Source organism: Tenrec ecaudatus, chromosome 3 (genome assembly GCF_050624435.1).
Source record: "Tenrec ecaudatus isolate mTenEca1 chromosome 3, mTenEca1.hap1, whole genome shotgun sequence".
In the NCBI taxonomy this organism is placed as follows: domain Eukaryota; kingdom Metazoa; phylum Chordata; class Mammalia; order Afrosoricida; family Tenrecidae; genus Tenrec; species Tenrec ecaudatus.
The window spans coordinates 69,749,706-69,768,415 of NC_134532.1; the positions used below are offsets into that span (position 1 = coordinate 69,749,706).

The window sequence follows — 18,710 nt, forward strand, 5'->3', positions numbered from 1 at the left end:
CCTGTGCCACGTTCACAATGGCAGCCACTGTCAGTCCATCCAATTTGGGGTCTTCCTCCCATTTGCTGACCTTCTCTGTTTGACACAACACGACGTCCTTCTCCAGGATCTCCTCCTCAGTCCGTGAGGTGAAGTCCCACCGCGCTCCCCGCTAAGAAGCATCGTGGTGCTGCTGAGTCAGTGTTTTCTTTCTTTTAGGTAGATTGAATAGTCTTCATCAACCCCGCCACTCAAAGGCATCAGTTCTTCGGTTTGTCCAGCTTTCTCACGCGAATGGCGCTGCAGGTAGAGGCCGAGGAGCCGGTTCTGAATCCTCTCCACCTTACGCAGGGCAGAAGGAAACTGCCTAGTCTTGCATCATCTTCCCAACTCTTGTCATGGTCAAGCCCATGGTTGCAACCACTGTGTCCGTCCATCTTGGGGCCGTTTCCCCGGCCCCTCCACTTTATCCAATGTGATGTCCATTTCTACGACCGGTCTGTCCCAAGAGCATGCTCATGAGAAGGGAGACAATGCCCTGGCTTGGTAAGGGGTATGTTAGCCCTCACAGCGACATGCTTGCTTTTTAACACTTTAGGGGTGTCTTTGGCTGCAGATTTTCCCAGTGCAACATGCTGTTTCCTGACTGCTGCTTCCTGAGCTGTTGATCGTGGCTCTAAATAAAGTGAAATCCTTGACAACTTCAGTATTTTCTCTTTTAGTCATGGTTTTGCTTATTGGTCCAGTTGTGGGGATGTTTGTTTTCTGCGCATTGAGTTACAGTCTGCACGCAGGTTCTTCAAATCCTCCTCACACCCACCAAGCAAGCTGATGCCGTCTGCAGATATCACCCAGTTGTTAAGTGATTCACCTCCAGGTTGATGTTCTCCTAGTTTCAGTCCTACCTTCTTCGCATCATCCAGCTTCACGGATGATTTGCCCAGCAGAGGAATTGAATAGCTATGGTGAAAGGATATCACCTTGAAGCACACCTGTCCTGGCTTTAAACCACACAGTGTCCCCTGGTTCTGTTCATACTACTGCCTCCTGATCTGTGGACAGTTACCTGGCACTTTAGGGTGTTAAATGATCCCACCTGCCTATTCCCGAGTTTCTCCAGTATCAGTAAAATCCTCAAAAGTGTATCCAAGCTGAGTTTTAATCTGTCCTCCCTTCTCACCTGCCATCTGGTGACGTAAGGGAAGAAATGACTACAACAAACAAGCGAGGAGATGAACAGAAGGGAGCTGGGTTATTTTGCAGTGGAATCAGTCTTGGTTTCTAGAAATTTAATTTAGAGGTAGCAGCGGAAGGCAAGAGGAGTCTGACTATACGTAGAAAGTAATGTTATAAATACCCTTTTTTACCTGGTTCTTGAGCAAAAATTCAAATGGTGTATGTATTATAAATCTGTTGGGACATTCCAAAACCAAGCTCCCTGCCATTGAGTTGATGTCGCAGGGTAGAACTGCCCTTGTGAGTTTCCAACACTGTTCATCTTTACGGGAGGAGAAGGTCCTGTCTTTCTTCTGAGGAGTGCCTGGTGGTTTTGAACTGCTGACCTTGGGGTTAGAAGAGCAGCCTATAACCACCATGCCACCAGGCCTATTATGGGTGAACATTAGTTACTTGGAAAATCCCATGTACAATTACTAGTACACTTCGGTTTAAGGTAACAGATATGTTATATTGATGGTATATTTTATGCTTTTCCAACTGAACATGTGTGCGAAGAAGTTGTGCCTGACAGACGGACCCTCCTATCAGCTGTTGGACTTCTGTCACTTCAGCGTGGTCTTGGGTATAGTCAGCAGTGGCGGTGATGGGGCTGTTAGGTGCCTTGTGCTTGGTTCAGGTTCACAGCCACCTGGTATACAACAGAAGAAAACGCCGTCCTGGCCTGCGCCATCCACACCACCATTGTATCCCAGCCGATTGTTGCAGCCACTTTGTCAATCCATCTGTGGTCGTATTTTTTCCACTCGAATGATTATGTGGAGATGTGTGAGAAGATGAGAAAGAGGGTGTGTGTGTCCGTGGAGGGAGATTGTTGGTGGTGCTGTGGTTGGCCCGAGGATGTACACATGGGGAAGAGATGCGTTCCCTGTTTGGTATAAACACACGCAGTTGTTATTGTTGTTAGATGCGTTGAATGGTTTCCGACCCATATCTAGCTTATGCACAACAGAGCGAAACCCTGCCCGGTCCTGTGCCATCCTGTGCTTGAATCCATTGTCTACTCACTGTGTCAGTCTGTCTCCTTGAAGGCTTTCCTCATTTCGCTGCCCCTCTACCAAGCACAATGTCCTTCTCCAGGGACTGGTCTCTTCTGACAACGTGTCCAACGTAGATAAGACTAAGTCTCGCCACCCCTGCCTCTCAGGAAAACACTCTGGCCATGCTTCTCCAAGACAGATTGGTTTGTCCTTTTGGCAGGCTGCTTTCCATGGTTTTGTCCAGCACAGCAATTCAAATTCATCGACTCCTCTTCTTTATTCAGTGTCCGGCTTGCACATGTGTAGAAGGCAATTGAAAATACCATGGCTGGGGCAGGTGCACCTTAGTCTTCGCAGTAATTTCTCTGTTACGGTGGGCTCTACCAATACCTCAACAGGCATCCCAGCAGAATTGAATGCGTGAGAGAGCTGCGCGGAATCTTTTTCTTTAACCAAAAGTATAATATTTCTGAGACAATTCTTTAATCAGTGAGTGCTCTCAATATTCAAATGGAAAGGGGAATTGCTTAGATTAGATCTTGCTGGTTGACTTGTATTCTCTGCCCCCCACTACGTTTCTTCTGTGCACCAATCTTAAGAATTTAGTAAAGCCACTGCATTGGCAAGGCAATCTTATGTATGTATGTGTGTATGTATATACATGTAGCTGTTCATAATATGTAGACATATTTACACTCACGTATTTTATTTTCTAAAACTCATGCAAGAGGAAAGATTGCTGCAAGGAAAAACCTGGGGGCTTTGAGTTGTCCCTTGGCGGCTGTCCTGTGTGTCCATGTTTGCGTCTCGGATTCGAGTTCTGTTTATTACTCCGTGGAGCAGGAGCAGCAGCAGGAGCAAGGAGACCTGTGCTTTCTTTCTGTTCCCAGAAACCCAGCGAGGTCACTGGTAAGGAAGCAGTTGATATCATACATAGCATTGTTATTATTTATCTTTATTTCGCGCACAGGTGGTTGGATGTTATTAGGATTTTTTTGGTTTTTTAAAAACATTTTATTGTAGTTTGGTTAAAACCTAAGTTTTCCATTCAACAATTCATGCACATTCTGCTTTTTGTTATTGGTTGTCATCTCCTCAGGGTACTAGCACTCATTCCCACTCCCTCTCTGGGCTCCCTGGACTCCTCGTTTCTAGGCATGTATCACTGATAGTGATCTATCTATCTGTCTGTATATCTTTACACACACACACACACACACACACACACACACACACACACACCCTGTGCCATCCACTTATTCAGACCCTGTTTACAACAGAACGAAACACTTCCCAGTCTTGGACCATCCTCACAGTTGTTTTAATGGTTGCGCCCATTGTTGCAGCCACTGTTATCAATTCATCTTGTAGGTCTCCCTCTTTTCCCCTGTTCTGCTACTTTACTAAGCCGGATGCACTTCTCCAGGGACTGGTCGCTCCTGACAACCTGTCCAAAGGACCTGAGACGATTTCTCTGGATCCTTGCCTCTAAGGAACCTTCTGGCTGTTGGTTCTTTTGGCAGTCCATGGTATTTTCAGTAGTCTTCACCAGCGCCAGACTTCAACTGCATCCATTCTTCTTTGGCCTTCCTCAGTCAGTGTCCAACTTTTGCATACATATGAGCTAATGGAAAATACTATGGCGTGTGTCAGGTACGCCTTGTGTTTCAACATTTTATAGAGGCCTTATGAAGCAGATGAACCCAATGCAGCGTGTCATTGGATCTCTTGACTGCTGCTTCCATGAGCGTTGATTGTGGAGCCAAGTGAGATGAAGTCCTTGACAACTTCCCCCTTTGCTCCATTTATCATGATGTCACCTGTTGGTCTGTTGGGTTTCTAGAGTGGGCTAGACCTTGGTTCTTGCTACACCATACTGAAAGAATACACGCCGCAGAAGCACCTTGTAATCCAAGTGAGTTTTTCAGAAGGAACACAAAAATTTCAGGTTTTATCGTGTCATCAGGGTACATGCTATTTCTGAAAAGTCGCATTGGGGTTCACAACTGGGCCCAGAAAACAACGTAGAAAAGAGGACCACCCCACCCCAGAGTAGAACTGGGGAATCCCCGGGGAGCCAAAAATGCAAGAGACCAAGAGGCTGTGGGTCCTGGGTGGGTCCTTGACGGGGCATGTAGGTGCATGAGTACCCCCATATGAGAGAGACCCCCCAACCCCCTCCTGCAGCTGAACAAAACCAGAGTAAAATGAGAGATGGCCTTCCAGCCGCCAGGCAATTTAACACCTCTGGCTGGGGAGGCCTGGTTGAAGGCTTTGGTTACCCCATTGGTTGACCCCATTGGCTGTATTTAAAAGCACCTAGATAATGTCATGGTCCAAGGTGGAGGCTAGGTTTTAGGTTTCACCTGAACTAGGGGTCTTAGTTTGCACATGCCCAGTTCTGGTTTTCCCATAGGTCTCCAAAGGCTGCCTGATTTTTACCCCAACCCCTCTATGTGGGCCTTTGCAGGCATCAGAAGGACAACCCCCCACTCTTTCCCTATTCTGCCTACCTAACAGGTGAAGATTTAGGTCTTTACATTGAGTTGTAATCCATGCTGAAGGCTACAATTCTTGATCTTTATCAGCAAGTGCTTCAAGACTTCTTTACTTTTAGCAAGCAAGATCGTGTCATCTGCATATTGGTTATTAATAAGCCTTCCTCCAATCCAGATGCCACATTCTTTTGCATATATTACGAGTTCTCTGATTATTTGATCAGCATGCAGACTGACTAGGCGTTATGAGAGCATGCAAACCTGACACACCTTTCCTGATTTTAAACCATGAAATACTCCCTTGTTCAGTTTGAACAACTCTCTCTTGATCTATGTACAGGTTCCCATGAGCGCAATGAAGTGTCCTAGAAGTACCATTCTTGCCAAGGCTATCATAGATTGTTATGATCCAACAAGTCGAGTGGCTTTGCATAGTCAATGAAACACACATAAACAGCTTTCTGGTATTCTCTGCCCTGAGCTAAGATCCATCTGACATCAGCAATGACATTCTTTGTTCCATGTCTTCTTCAGAATACAGCCTGCACCAGAGGCCGTTTCCTGTCAATGGACTGTTGCAACCTTTGTTGGATGATCTTCAGCAAAATTTTAATTACATATGATATCAATGATACTGTTCTATAACTTGAGCATTCTGTTGGATCACCTTTCTTTGGAATGGGTACAAATATGAATCTCTTCCAGTCATTTGGCCAAGTAGGTGTCTTCCAAATTTCCAGGAATAGACGAATAAGTGCTTCCAATGCTTCATCAACATGTTGAAACATTTCGGTTGATATTCCTTCAATTCCTGGAGCCTGGTTTCTGGCTAATGCTTTCCGTGCAGATTGAACTTCTTCCTTCAGCACCGCCATTGGTTCTTGTTCATATGCTGCCTCCTTAAACGGCGAAATGCTGACTAGTTCTTTTTGGTACAGTGGCTGGACATTCCTTCCATCTGTTATGGATGCTTCCTGCATCAGTTAATATTTTGACTATACGATCTTTCCATGTATCAACTCAAGGCTGGAATTTTTTTCCCTTTAGTTCTTTCAGTTTAACATACACTGAGAATGTTCTTCCTTTTGGGTTTTCTAATCTAGGTCTTTGCACATTTTATTGTAATATTTTACTTTGTTTTCTCCAGCTGCCCTTTGAAAATGTTTGTCAGCTCTCTGATTACATCGTTTCTTCCCATTGCTTTAACTACACTGTAATCACGAGCAAGCTTGAGAGCCTGTTTGACATTCACTCTGCTCTTTTCCGTCTTTCCTGACTTTTCATTGACCTGTAGCTCTTTTCATGAATGATGTTCTTCATGCCCGTCCAGGTCTGCTGTGAATAGTGTCCAATGCATCCAAGCCGTTCTGGAGATGTTCTTGAAGTTCAGGAGGGACATCCTCAAAGTTGTGTTTTGGCTCTTGTGGGTTTTTCAAAACTTTCTTCAGCTTCCACCTGAAATTACATATGAGCAATTGATGGTCTATTCCCCAGTCAGTCCCTGGCTTGTTTTTAGCTGTTGCTATTGAACGTCCTCATGGTCTCTTTCCACAGACGTTGTCAATGTTGTGATTTCTCTGTATTCCACCTGGAGAAGTCCATGTGTTTAGTCACCTTTCGTGGTCTTGAAAAAAGGTATTTGCACGAAGAAGGCGTTGGTCTTGCCAAATCAGTTCTGTGATCTCAATCTCCACTTTCATTTCTATAACCATGACCTCCCCCGGCCCCCTCTGCCCCTGGCAACTACTTATTCCTGCCACTCTGTTTCCAACTTTTGCTTTGCAATAGCTGATGATTGCCAGTGACCTTGATTGCATGTTTGTTCACTTTCCGGTGGGAGACTTTGGTAGAAACCATCACTAGTTTTGGTGGTTGGTTAATTCAATTGAAAAATCCTTGTATGGAGGTTGCTAGCATCACTGAATGTTGAACGTGAGGAGCAGGGAGGAAGGGGGGGCCTCTCTTCTGGCCCGCAGTCTGTTCCCTCCCCATTACTGTTCTTGTGGTTTCCCGCACACTACACGTGAGGCCTAGTTTCAGGTGTGGCTTGGCTTCACCGCCTAGTGTGTTGGCGATGGTGTGAGAGCTGCCAGCCTGTTTCTCAGAATTTCTCCCTATGGCTCTTTTCATTTCCTTAGAAAGAAGAAATCTTAGTTAGATTCAAGATTGGTCTGTAGACAGCTCTCACTAGAGAAGGAATTAAGCAATTCCTTCCTTTGTAGCCCTAAAAGAAGGAAGGGGAAAAAAACCCTCAAAAACTAATAAAACCACAAAGATCAACTACACACGGACCTGATTTCAAGCAGAGCTTAACTTTCAAAACTGTTTTTCAAAATGTTGCCAGGAAAGAAAAAAAAAGCTTATATAATTGATTTCAGCGTAACAAAGGGCTGTGTGACAGTAGCTGACCCTGTATTTCATAATTTAGACACCAGCATTTCTTTGACCTTCTTTAGATCAAGGGGAGGCCAAACCATGAAAAAAATAAAGTATCTTTAGGTCTGGTCTTTAGTCCGGGGGCTTTTTTGAACAGGATTCAGTTGTTGAGAGAGCCTGATGAATTTAATTCCTCAGAGGCCACCCCTCAATGGCCTTTTCCCCCACAAGAGAGACGGGACACTTGAGGAGGAGGCTTCTTTGCCGTGACCTTGTGCCCCGGCGCGTGCGTCCCACCTCCTCTGCCTGTGGACGTGGTAGTGGGAAGATGCTATCGGTTTGCTATCAAGATAAATGTCACACATTGACTCGATTCTCTTTGAAGCCTCTGTCCTGTGGAAGCTAAGAATGAAAGAAATGGGTTTATTTTGAAGACAAAGTGTCAGCTGCCTTACAGAAGGCCGACGAGATGCCTAGGACGCCAGGCTCCCAGTTCAAAGGAGTACGAAGGTGCGCTTCAGAGAGAGGATGTCTGGTACATCTTATTTTATGGACTAAAAATGAAATCTTCTTAGCAGCACACTGCTCCCTCATGCAGCTGAGAGCTAAGAATATTTTCTGGTCAAATAGGGATTTTCTGACTGCTCTTTTCTTTCGTACTGATGCAACGTTGTTACAGTTATTGCAGAATGTGAGGCGACCATGCCTAGTACTCCCATTAGGGTCTATAGTGAAGCGAACTCTGATCCAGCTTTGATCCTATACACGAATCGGCTTAGAAAGTTCTCTGAAAAAGAAAATTCTGGGAAATTATCTAACTGTATGTAAGAGGGGACGTTACAAAGCTCCTAGAAAGTTCCATTTCTTTTAACTCCATTTCCACAAGCTCTTTGAAGCTCTCTCGTTGGTATACATGCTTGGTACCGTAGAAGGGCATTGAAAAAGAGGCAGACCCTCAGCCAGACGGACTGACGCAGTGGGTGGCTGCACCTCGCGCTCAGCCATGAGAACGGTTTTGAGGATGGTGCAGGACGGGAAGGGCTTTGTTCGGAACCAACTTGTCGGCACCCAACAACAACATACATAGCAAACAGTTGTCATCTCGATTTCTTTTCTTACATACAAAATTCAGTGACATTATGTTCATTCAGCTTGTTACGCGTCCTCATCGCCGTTTCCAGATCTTTCCATTGCCCTTGCTTGGTAGAAGGGCAGTGGCCCCAGAAAACTCACTTTGTCATCAGGATGAAGAAACATCTGTGCTGATTTCAATTAGTGTCCGGTGATTTAAACTCCGGCTGGTTATATAGTTCAGGCTTTTCTGTTGGTTTTATTGAATACTTATTAGTTGTGAAAATAGGCATTGATAATGTCAGTGTCAATAACAGCCCATCGATCTCCATTGCTAATGTGGCTTGCTGTTGTCCTGAAGTAGCGTGTGAGAGAAATGTCCCAGCTGTTTCAATAACAAACATTAAACCCATGACATCAGTAGCAGGGGGATGGTTAATTCTTCCTGATAGGCACTAGTGATCTTAGCAGGTCTCTTGAGGAGATGGTGACGACGCCTGGACTATGCACAGCTGCGGGAGCCTGGCGTTGTGAATTCCTTCTCTGTGTCTGGCAAGATCTATGTGCAGCAACGCCCCACGTACAAATCACCCTGGTTTTCTGCAAACTGCCGTACGACAGTCTGGTTTCACAGCCTACGAAGCAATCACATCTGTTTCCGAAATAACTCCCTTGCTTTAAGGAGCCCCTAGGATGATGGGAATGGTTAAGGGGTGCTGCTGCTAACCGAAAGCTTAGTGGTTCACCCAGAGGGGCCATGGAAGAAAGGCTTGTCGATCAACTTTTGAAAAAGCAGCCATTGATATCCTACGGAGCACATTCTACCCTGATACACATAGGGTTGCTATGAATTGGAATCTATTCCGTGATAACTGGTGGCGGTGGACCTTCAGTTAAAGAGAACCAATTCTGAAGACTCTTCACGATGGTTTTGAAGATGCTCATGCATGGGGCTGCTAATTTTCAAGAGTCAGCAGTTCGAAGCCGCCAGCTGCCCTGTGGGAGGAAGATGAGGCTTTCTACTTCTGTAGAGTTAACAGAAACCCACAGGGGCAGTTTTTCCCTGTCAAATTGACTCGATGGCAGGGAGTGACTTGCTGGTGGAGTAGGGGCTCTGCACTGAGCTGCTACTACAGGGTGGCAGTTCCAACCCACCCACTGTATGGGAGAAAGATGAGGCTTTCTGCTTCTGAAGGATTTACAGCTTCGGGAACCCACACAGCAACTCTGCCCTATTGGGTCTCTCTGCGTTGGAATGGACTCAATAGCAGTGAGCTTAAAAAAAAGATCGCTTCTTTTTAACCCAGTCAAATTTTGTTGCTTTGTAGCTATATGTACATACAATGGATGAGACGTCAAAGCAGATACGGGCAGCTTGGTTTTAATCTTGCCTCTGCCACTAGCCATGGGACGTTAAGCATACACCCTTGAACTTCCCCATCTGTAAACTAGCCTGGTTGGGGGTTATCTCTGAGAATGTTTTGCTTTTACTTGACATAGTCAACACTTACCTTGTCTGTCAATTTGCAACAAGTGTTAAGTGATGATGTCTGTTTCTGAAGTCAACAGACAGTGTTTGAAACATTTCCTTCATACCTCCCATAAGATCATTTCTGCTTTGGGCAGATCTTGTTTGTTGTAAATAGTTCAATGTGTCTCATGAGTGAGAAGTAGCATAGTGGCAGTTTGAGACCACCAGCCGCTTCCTGGGAGAAAGACCTGACTTTCTACTCCTGTCCTCTAGGGTAGAACTAGATGGCATGTGGCTAGCTAGTTATGAGTCAGAATCTACTAGATGGCAGTGGCTTTTTTGAGTTAGTCACACTGTGTGCATTTTGACTCTAAACTGTTACAGATTCCTTTTTGAAAACAGATTCCCTTTTGGAAAATTCCTTCTTGAAGTCTAGTCCGTGAATATCTATGTTGAGACTCCCTCTATTCCAGAGGTGTCCTGAGCACCGTGCCCAAGATTTGTCCTCCGGGGCAAACGCTTGTTCCAGTAGGATTTGCCCGCAGCCTCCTGCACCTTTCTGTTCCATTTCCAGCCCTTGTTCACTCTACTCTCTGGACTCAGCCCTTTCCCCTTGGGCCCTTTAACGCCCACACACACACACTGAATTGCGCTTTGTACCTGGCACTGTCTTGGGTGCTGGAGACACAAAGGTGAGGCCTTCCAGGCCCTGCCCAGTGCTCCCGCCTCCACCTGCGCCCTCTCCCTTTGGTCCTCCCCACGTCTCGGTGTTTGCTGCCAGAGCTGAATTCTGCAGCTTTTTCCACCTCTGCTAGGCCGGCGCTGCGGGAGCAGCACAGGGAACTGCCCATCCTTCATTTCCCCTTGGCTCCAGCCACAAACCACCTGGTGTGTTGGGTTCAGCTGTGAGCTCTGTGTGTGTGTGTGTGTGTGTGTGCGCGCACACATGTGTTGTCAATTTGTTTGGAGTAGAGCAAACAGTTCAGCACTATTCAGCACCAACTGAACCGACCCAGAGGGGCCTTGGAAGAAAAGCCTGGTGAGCTGATTTCCTTCTGAAAAGATCACAGCCACCTGAGCCGTTCGGGAGCAACCGGTCTCTGCAGATATGGGTTGCCATGAGTTAGAATTGGCACGAGTCTGTTGGCTTGCTTTGCTTGTTTTTGGTTAGCAGTTTAAAAGTCTATGTGCTGTGATGTTGGACTTTCTGATTGGTGGGGTTTGATGGCAGTTGACTGTCACAACGCTTTGTACAATAACCATAGCTACAAATACCTGACGTTTACTGGAGGGTTGTGGGCCAGCTGGAGCCCCACTGGCACGGTGGCTAAAGCGCTCCACTGTTAACTGAAAGGTGGAAGGATTGAGCCCATCAGCCACTCCCTGAAAGAAAATCTGGCCGTCTGCTTCTGTTAAAACTGCAGCCTTGGGCGCCCTCCAAGGCCATTGTCCTCTGGCCTCTAAAACCACTCTTGGCAGCAGTGGGGTTTTTTGTGTGTGTGTTTTTTGTGGGTCAAGCAACTCACATGCATTTCTTTCTCTTTTTTGGGTAAAGGTTATTTCAAATAAAATGAACACTTTCATTGACAGATAATTCACATGATCATACGATTCAATGGTTTAGCCTCACTAGAAAGACTAGTGTCAGATCTTTCTTAGCTCTTTCATTCTAAGACTCGTATTGGTTGCAAAAGGCAAGATGTTTTCCCCCAAAGAAGAAAGTCAGCAGCTATCCATAGAGGCTCTTGGTGGAATTAGAGGCTCTTGGTGGAATTTAGCTTTGTTTGCACAATTAGATACTAATTAGCTAGTGATGTACTTGGGGGTGGTGTTCACCGTGCAGCTGTGCAAGGCAGGATGACGAACACCTCGATCCTGCTGCCTTAAGCTCGTGTGGTTCATTCTGAGGAAGCCGGCATATTTTCTCGGATTCTAAATTTGAGTGGAGTGTACATCTGCCTGTTCACTGAAAACAGTTGGGCACGGGAAAGAGGATGCCCTCTTGTCCCCTCCCTGCGCTACCCTACTTGACAGTATCCTGTGCCTTTCGAGAAGGCAGTCGGGGTTCCCTGGTAGAATTTTCTCACCTTCCAAGCCTGTGACCTGGCTTCGGTTGTCCCAGAAGCCACCCCTGGTCACTGAGCGGAGGCTCGTGTGTCACGGAGATGCTGTGCCGGTTTCAAGGAGCTTCCAGACTAACCCGAGCTTGGAAGAAAGGCCTTGGGAAATCAGCCGGTGATAATCCTGCGGATGACCGTGTTCAGTCCATCGGGTTCACCATAAGTCACAGCAACTCAGTAACCACTCCCAACAACACCAGACGCCCAGAGGGACTCCAACTGAAATAGGACTTTTTTTCCCCCCTTCAACAAAGAGACAAACGTTCCATGGGGAAGTTACTGGCCAACTATGAAAACTGATCACCACACACAAGCACAGACCCAAACTCCACTGCCACGGAGTCATTTCTGACCCCTAGAAACCCTGTGGGACAGAGCAGAACTGGAACCCGCCCTGTGGGTTGCTGAAACGTCTTGATGGACCACTCAGCCTTGTCTGTCTTCCTTCCTCCCCCACCCCCTTCCTTCTTTTCGCCCTAGGAAGGACTGATGAGTTCCATCCCATGACCTTGTAGTTAATAGCCCAATGCTTAGCCCAGGGTACCATCTTTATCATTGTACAAGGGGGTGGGAAAATTGAATGACAAGATCTTAGCATTTTTCCATGAACTTTTCCCCGCCCACACCTCATATTCAGGTGAATTTTATCATGTGGCTTCAGCTCTGCTCCTCTAATGGCAACGATCCGTTACGTATTTAAATCACTGGAATAGCATAGCTATGTGGCCACATTTCTTGAAATTGGATTCTCTTCATTTTGAGTATTTTAGTGTTCTTTCTCCCAGTCACCCTCATTTGTGTACTGTTTTTTAAATGAATTTTGGCAGTAATTAAAACTAAGGAAGCGTAGCTCCATAATAAAGCAGATTGATGGGAACTCGTCATGGGCAGGGCTTAATGGAGAATGCTCTGTAAAACAACTGAAATATGGAGAAGGTGATTAGGGTGGGGGTGGGGTGCATCTGACAGAATAGGAAGCTCAGAGTTAAAATAGGCAAGCGCACTGGGGAACTTGGTAAGGTCTTCGCTCTCTCTCTCTGTCTCTCTCTTATTTTCTCAAAACCCCCTTTTATTGCCTTCCTCCGGTGGGGCTAGGAACTCTCAGGTCAGTGAGGCTGTCTCAACTTTTCTCTCCTCTCCCACACAAAACTCATTGCCATGAGTGGGTTCTGACTCACAGCGACCCTATAGAACAGGGCAGAACTGCCCCTGTGGCTTTTGACACGGTAACTCTTTACATAAGCAGAATGTCTCAGCTTTCTCCCAAAGAGCTGTTGGTGGATTTTGAACCGCTGATCTTGTGGTTAGCAGCCCAGTGGGTAATCCACTATGCTACCAGGGCTCCTCCTGAAAGCTTCCATCAAGTTGGCATAGAATCTAATAAGTTCTGTAAAATTAAGGCAATTCAGGTTTCAAATTTCAAACTCACTGCCATCAAGTTGATTCCAGCTCGCTGTGACCCTGTACAGTGGTTCTCCACCTTCCTAATGCGGCCACCCTTTAATGCAGGTCCTCATGTGCTGGTGACCCCCAACCATAAAATTATTTCCGTTGCTACTTCACCACTGTAATTTGGCTGCTGTCATGAATTGGGAGACCCCTGTGAAAGGGTCATTGGACCTCCACAGGGGTTGTGACCCACAGATTGAGAACCATTGCTATAGGACATGGTAAAACTGCCCCTCTGAGTTTCCGGGATTGTAACGGCTTACTGGAGTAGAGAGTGCCATCTTTCTCCACGGAGCAGCTGGTGGTTTTGAACCGCTGACCTTGAGGTTAGCAGCCTGACTCGTAACCCACTGGAAAATGCTTCCTGAAGCTGGGGATCAGCAGCAGCATGTTTGCGTCGTTGTTCGGTGCTGTCGAGCCGGCTGGCCCGGATGCCCAGGAGAAGGAAGCACAGCACAGTCCTGGGCCATCCTCACAACAGCTGTTCTGTGCCTCAGCCACTGATGCAGCCACCGCGCCAGTCCATCTCGGCGAGGGCCTTCCTCATTTTCCTTCTTTCTTTTTTTTAAAAAATCATTTTATTGGGGGTTCGTACAATTCTTATCACAATCCATACACACATCCATTGTGTCAAGCACATATGTGCATTTGTTGCCATCATCATTCTCAAAACATTTGCCTTCCACTCGAGCCCTTAATATCGGCTCCTCGTTTTCCCCCCTCCATCCCTATTCCCCCCTCTCTCATGAACCCTTCATAATTCATAAATTATTATTATTTTGTCATATGTTACACTGTCCAATGTCTCTCCCCGCCCTCTTCTCTGCCATCCATCCCCCAGGGAGGATGCCATACATAGATTCTTGTAATGGGTTCCCCCTTTCTACCCCACATTCTGTCCACCCTCCAGGCATCTCACTACTGGTCCTGAAGGGGTCATCTTCCCTGAATTCCCTGTGTTTCCAGTTGCTATCTGTACCAATGTACATCCTCTGGTCTAGTCAGATTTGTAAGGTAGAATTGGGATCATGATAGTAGGGGGTGGGGGAAGGAAGCATTTAAGAACTAGAGGAAAGTTGTATGTTTCATTGTTGCTACCATGCACCCTGACTGGCTCATCTCCTCCCCACAACCCTTCAGTAAGGGGGAGTCCAGTTGCCTACCAATGGGCTTTGAGTCTCCACTCTGCACTCATCCTCATTTATAATGATATGAGAGGGTCTTCCTCATTTTCACCACCACCACCACCCCCAACTTTACCAAACCTGATGTCCCTCTCCAGGGACTGGTCTCTCCGGATAATATGTCCAAAGTATCTAAGACAAAGTCTTGCCTTCTTCCAGTACCGATTGGTTTGTTCTTTTAGCAGTCCATGGTAATCTCAGTATTCTTCTCTAGCACCGTAGTTCAAATGCATCTGTTCATCTCTGATCTTCCTTATTCAATGTGCAACTTGCGCATGCATATGATGCAATGGAGAATACCCTGGCTTGGGTCAGGTGCACCTTAGTCCTCAAAGTAATGTCCTGGTTCGCCAGTACTCTACTTCTTATTTACCTAATACAATACATCTTTTGCTCTCTTGCCTGATGCTTCCATGGGCATTGATTGTGGATCCATGTAAGAAAAAAACATCCTTGACAACTTCAACTTTTTCTCCACTTATCATGGTGTTACCTAGTGGTCCAGTTGTGAGGATCTTGGTCGTCTTTACATTGACCTGTGGTCCATACTGAAGACTGCAGTCCTTGATCTTCATCAACAAGTGCTCGAAGTCTTCCTCCCTTTCAGCAAGTAAGCTTGTGTCATCTGCATACTGCAGGTTGTTAAGAAGCCTGCCTCTAATCCTGATGCTGCACTTTTCTTCATATAATCCAGCTTCTCTTATGATTAGTTCAGCATTCAGATTGAACAGGTATGGTGAGAGGATACACCTCTGACGCACACCTTTCCTGATTTTTAAACCAGACAGTATTCCTTGGTCCTGTGCCTCTTGATCTGTGAGCACAATGAGTGTTATGGAGTTCCCATTCTTCTCAAGCATATCCACAGTTTATTGTGACCACACAGTCGAATGCCTTTGCATAGTCAATGAAACAGAAGTAATCATCTTTCTGGTGTCCTCTGCTTTGAGCCAAGGTCCGTCTGGCATCAGCGGTGATATCCCTTGTTCCACATCCTCTTCTGAATCTGGCCTGAACCTCTAGCTCAGGGGTCCTCAAACTTTTTAAACAGGGGCCAGCTCACTGTCCCTCAGATCCATTGGAGGGCCGGACTATAGTTTAAAAAAAAACTATGAATAAATTCCTATACACACTGCACATATCTTATTTTGAAGGAAAAAACCAAAACAGGGCAAAAATACCCGGAAGACTGGATAAATGTCCTCAGCGGGCCGCATGTGGCCCGCGGGCCATAGTTTGAGGACCCCTGCTAGCTGTTAGTTGCCTGTTCACTGCATGTTGATGTATCACTTACTTATTATTTTGGTGTTCTCACAACCCACCATGTTTTTTCCCTCTCTCTATAGCTATGACACTAATCTCACCCAGAGGCCTGAGATGGTCCCTTTTCTCGTCAACTTCGTGATTCAAGTCTCAGGGTGGTAGGAGTGCTAAGGAAGGGAAGAAATCATGAGGCAAGATTAGGGATACGATTCCAAGTGGGCAGAGGTAATCAACAAAGAAGAAATGGGCAGTAGGAAACTTATAATGAACTGAAAAAAAAGTGCTTGTTTATAGGGCTTAGAAAGTGTGTTTTCAATTAGAGTAGAAGGAACCGCTCAACCCCTGCTTCCAATCAAAAGAACTAACTTGTGAGTATAAATTCCAGGTTTGATAGGTAGATGAGGTTGGTGGGGAAAAATTCCATTCCATGACCTTTTAATCCCATTTCCCATGAGCTTCCTCAAGGTGGCTTGGCTCAGTTAACTAAGATTGCGTCTACCTGTATGAGTCAAACTGCCTTTTAGAACACTGCCACTTTAGCCCAGGGCCCTTGGCTTGCACAAACTTTTAGCCACGTGACTTGTTAGCTGAAAGTTGGACAGTTTGAATCCACCCTGGGATCTTTCCAGGAGGTAGATCTGGCAGTTTGCTTCTTTAACAGACTTTGAAAACCCCTTGGAGTAGTTCAAGCTGTGCATTGGCCTTGACTTGAGGGTAACTAACAACAAGAAATATATTCCAGACCCCCTTCCAACTTCCATTGATTTTAAATGGTCCTTTGCCTGAGCAGGCTCAGTTGACCTAAGGAATAGATACCTAGGCTAATTTTAAACTGTTCATTTGGGGATATTTCCTCTTAAGAACACAAAAGCAACATGTGTATTTGAAAAAATCCCAAACAGTGCCAGACAAAACTAAACCATTTGTAAACGAGTCCATTGTGATTTGTGGAAACCCCTTGTGCCTTTTCAAAACAAAGTTACCAAGCCTTTCTTCCAAGGCAGCTCTGGGTAGATTCGAACCACCAAGCATTTGGTTGGTAGCCAAGTACTTAAAGGTTAACACCCCACCAAAAAACTGTTCCTGGCACGCCACCACTTCCTGGTGCCTCTGGTTTAATCCCCGGTCTTTCAGAGGGAATGACTCTTGGGTATGTTTCTAGACAAAAATAAAAAGATACCGTTATCTATTTCATTTACCACAACCATCCCCACCCCACCATGTCTGCTCCTTTTTTTCTGAAACATTTTAAAGCAAATCCAAAGCAGGATATCCATTTGCTTGTAAATACTTCCACATGTATCTACAACAGATAAGGATTTTAAAACAAACAAGCAAACAAACCACAATGCCATTATCACATCTAATGGGATTAACAGTTGTTCCATAATATTATGAAAATATTATGAAATACCCAGCCTCAACTCAGTATTTCCTCAATTAATCTCAAAAGTGTCTTGACATTTTTTTTTAATTTCACAATTGCTTATTTCAAATCCTGAGCCAAGTAAGGTTCATATCTGGCATATCTCTTTTATATGTATGACTCTTAAATCTCTTTTTATCATAACCTTTACCCATTTTTTAGGGAGCCTTTGTAGCATAGTGGTTACACGTTGTGCTGCTAACCACAAGGTCTGCAGTTCAAAACCATCAGCCAGCTTGAAAGGAGAAAGATGAGGCTTTCTACTCCCATAAAAGGTTATGGTCTTGGAAACTCACAGGGGCAAGTCTACCCTGTCGTATAAGGTCATTAGGAATCAGAATGAACTCGATAGCAGTGAGTTTGGCTTGGTTTTGCCTTGTTGAAAATGCCATTTACTTGTGGACAAAACCATGTCCCTGCCATTTGGGTCATTCTCCTGTAGGATGGTGTCTCATTTGGAGTTTGTTGAAGTCCATCCTCTGGGTGGGTGTTTAACTGTGTTTCTTGATCACTTGCGTTTCCTGCAAACTGCTAGTTATTTAGAACAAAACAAACTCACGGCTACTGAGTCAATTCTGATTCATAGGAGCCCCGGTGGTGTAGCGGTTACAAGTCAGGATGCTAACCACAAGGTCAGTAGTTTGAAACCAGCAGCCGCTCCATGGGAGAAAGATGAGATTTCCCACTCCTATAAAGAGTTCCCGCCTCCGAACCCCACAGGGGCAAGTTCCACCGTGTGTTACAGTAGGCTCACTATGAATTCTATAGAGGCACGGTTAAATTCAGGTTGAATTTTATTTTTCTAAGTACACTGGCCTCATGGAAGACACCTGGCTGATTGCTCCATTTTTAGTGGGGCTAAGGTGGATCAGTGGTCTTAGGTGTGATCAATTTGATCCATCCTTTATAAAGTTCCCCATCAACCTTTCACCTGATGGTTTTCAGTAGCGGTGGAATCCCAGTTTCTTAAAAGGCAAAAAGAGAATCACCCCAGGCGTCCCGTTGTGTGTCTCGCTTTTGTATCCACCAATTCTCCTATCTTGGCTATGTTTGTATCTCACACCTGTAACTCTGGCTTGTTTTTATCTCCATATTCCCCAGCGGCAGAGGTCCAGTGTGGCACCGAGCAATGTAAGTTGGTAGACCTGGAGGTTAGCAATGCAGTGTCACAACAGAGACCCTGCTCTTTGGGGCGGGTGCGAGGGGAGGGGATGGGGGGAGCCGAACGTGCTCTTTGCTTTACTTGGAGGTGATCGTTGGTCTGTTTGCTTTCTGGAAAACTTGGAGCGTGTGTGGCTGCCTGGCTGTGTCTTTTCCCATGGCGGGCAGCGTGTGCGGAGGAGAGCAGCGTGATCAGGTCACAGAGCACAGGAAGGCAGCACGCATCTTTACTGGCAGCCAGGGGGACAGAAATAAGAGGACAACAAACCCTGACCTTCAGACCCCCTGACAGTTCAGTTGGCAGCAGTATTGGCTGGAGTCCTGCCCAGTGACGCTAAACTTCAGAAACACAGTGCTATGAAATCCCACTCAGGACAAGTCGCGACTCTGTAGGACAGAGTAGAACTGCCCCTGCAGGGCTCTGAAAGTCTTTATGGAATCAGGGTGACGCCTCTTTCTCCCACAGAGTGGTTGGTGAGTTCGAACTGCTGACCTG

The 18,710-nt window shown here is 45.8% G+C and overlaps 1 protein-coding gene across 5 annotated transcripts in view; it reads left to right on the plus strand.

Moving 5' to 3' along the window:
• Positions 1 to 18,710, plus strand: part of ZNF827 (zinc finger protein 827) — a 229,589-nt gene that overhangs the window by 46,828 nt on the left and 164,051 nt on the right. The window lies entirely within an intron of this gene.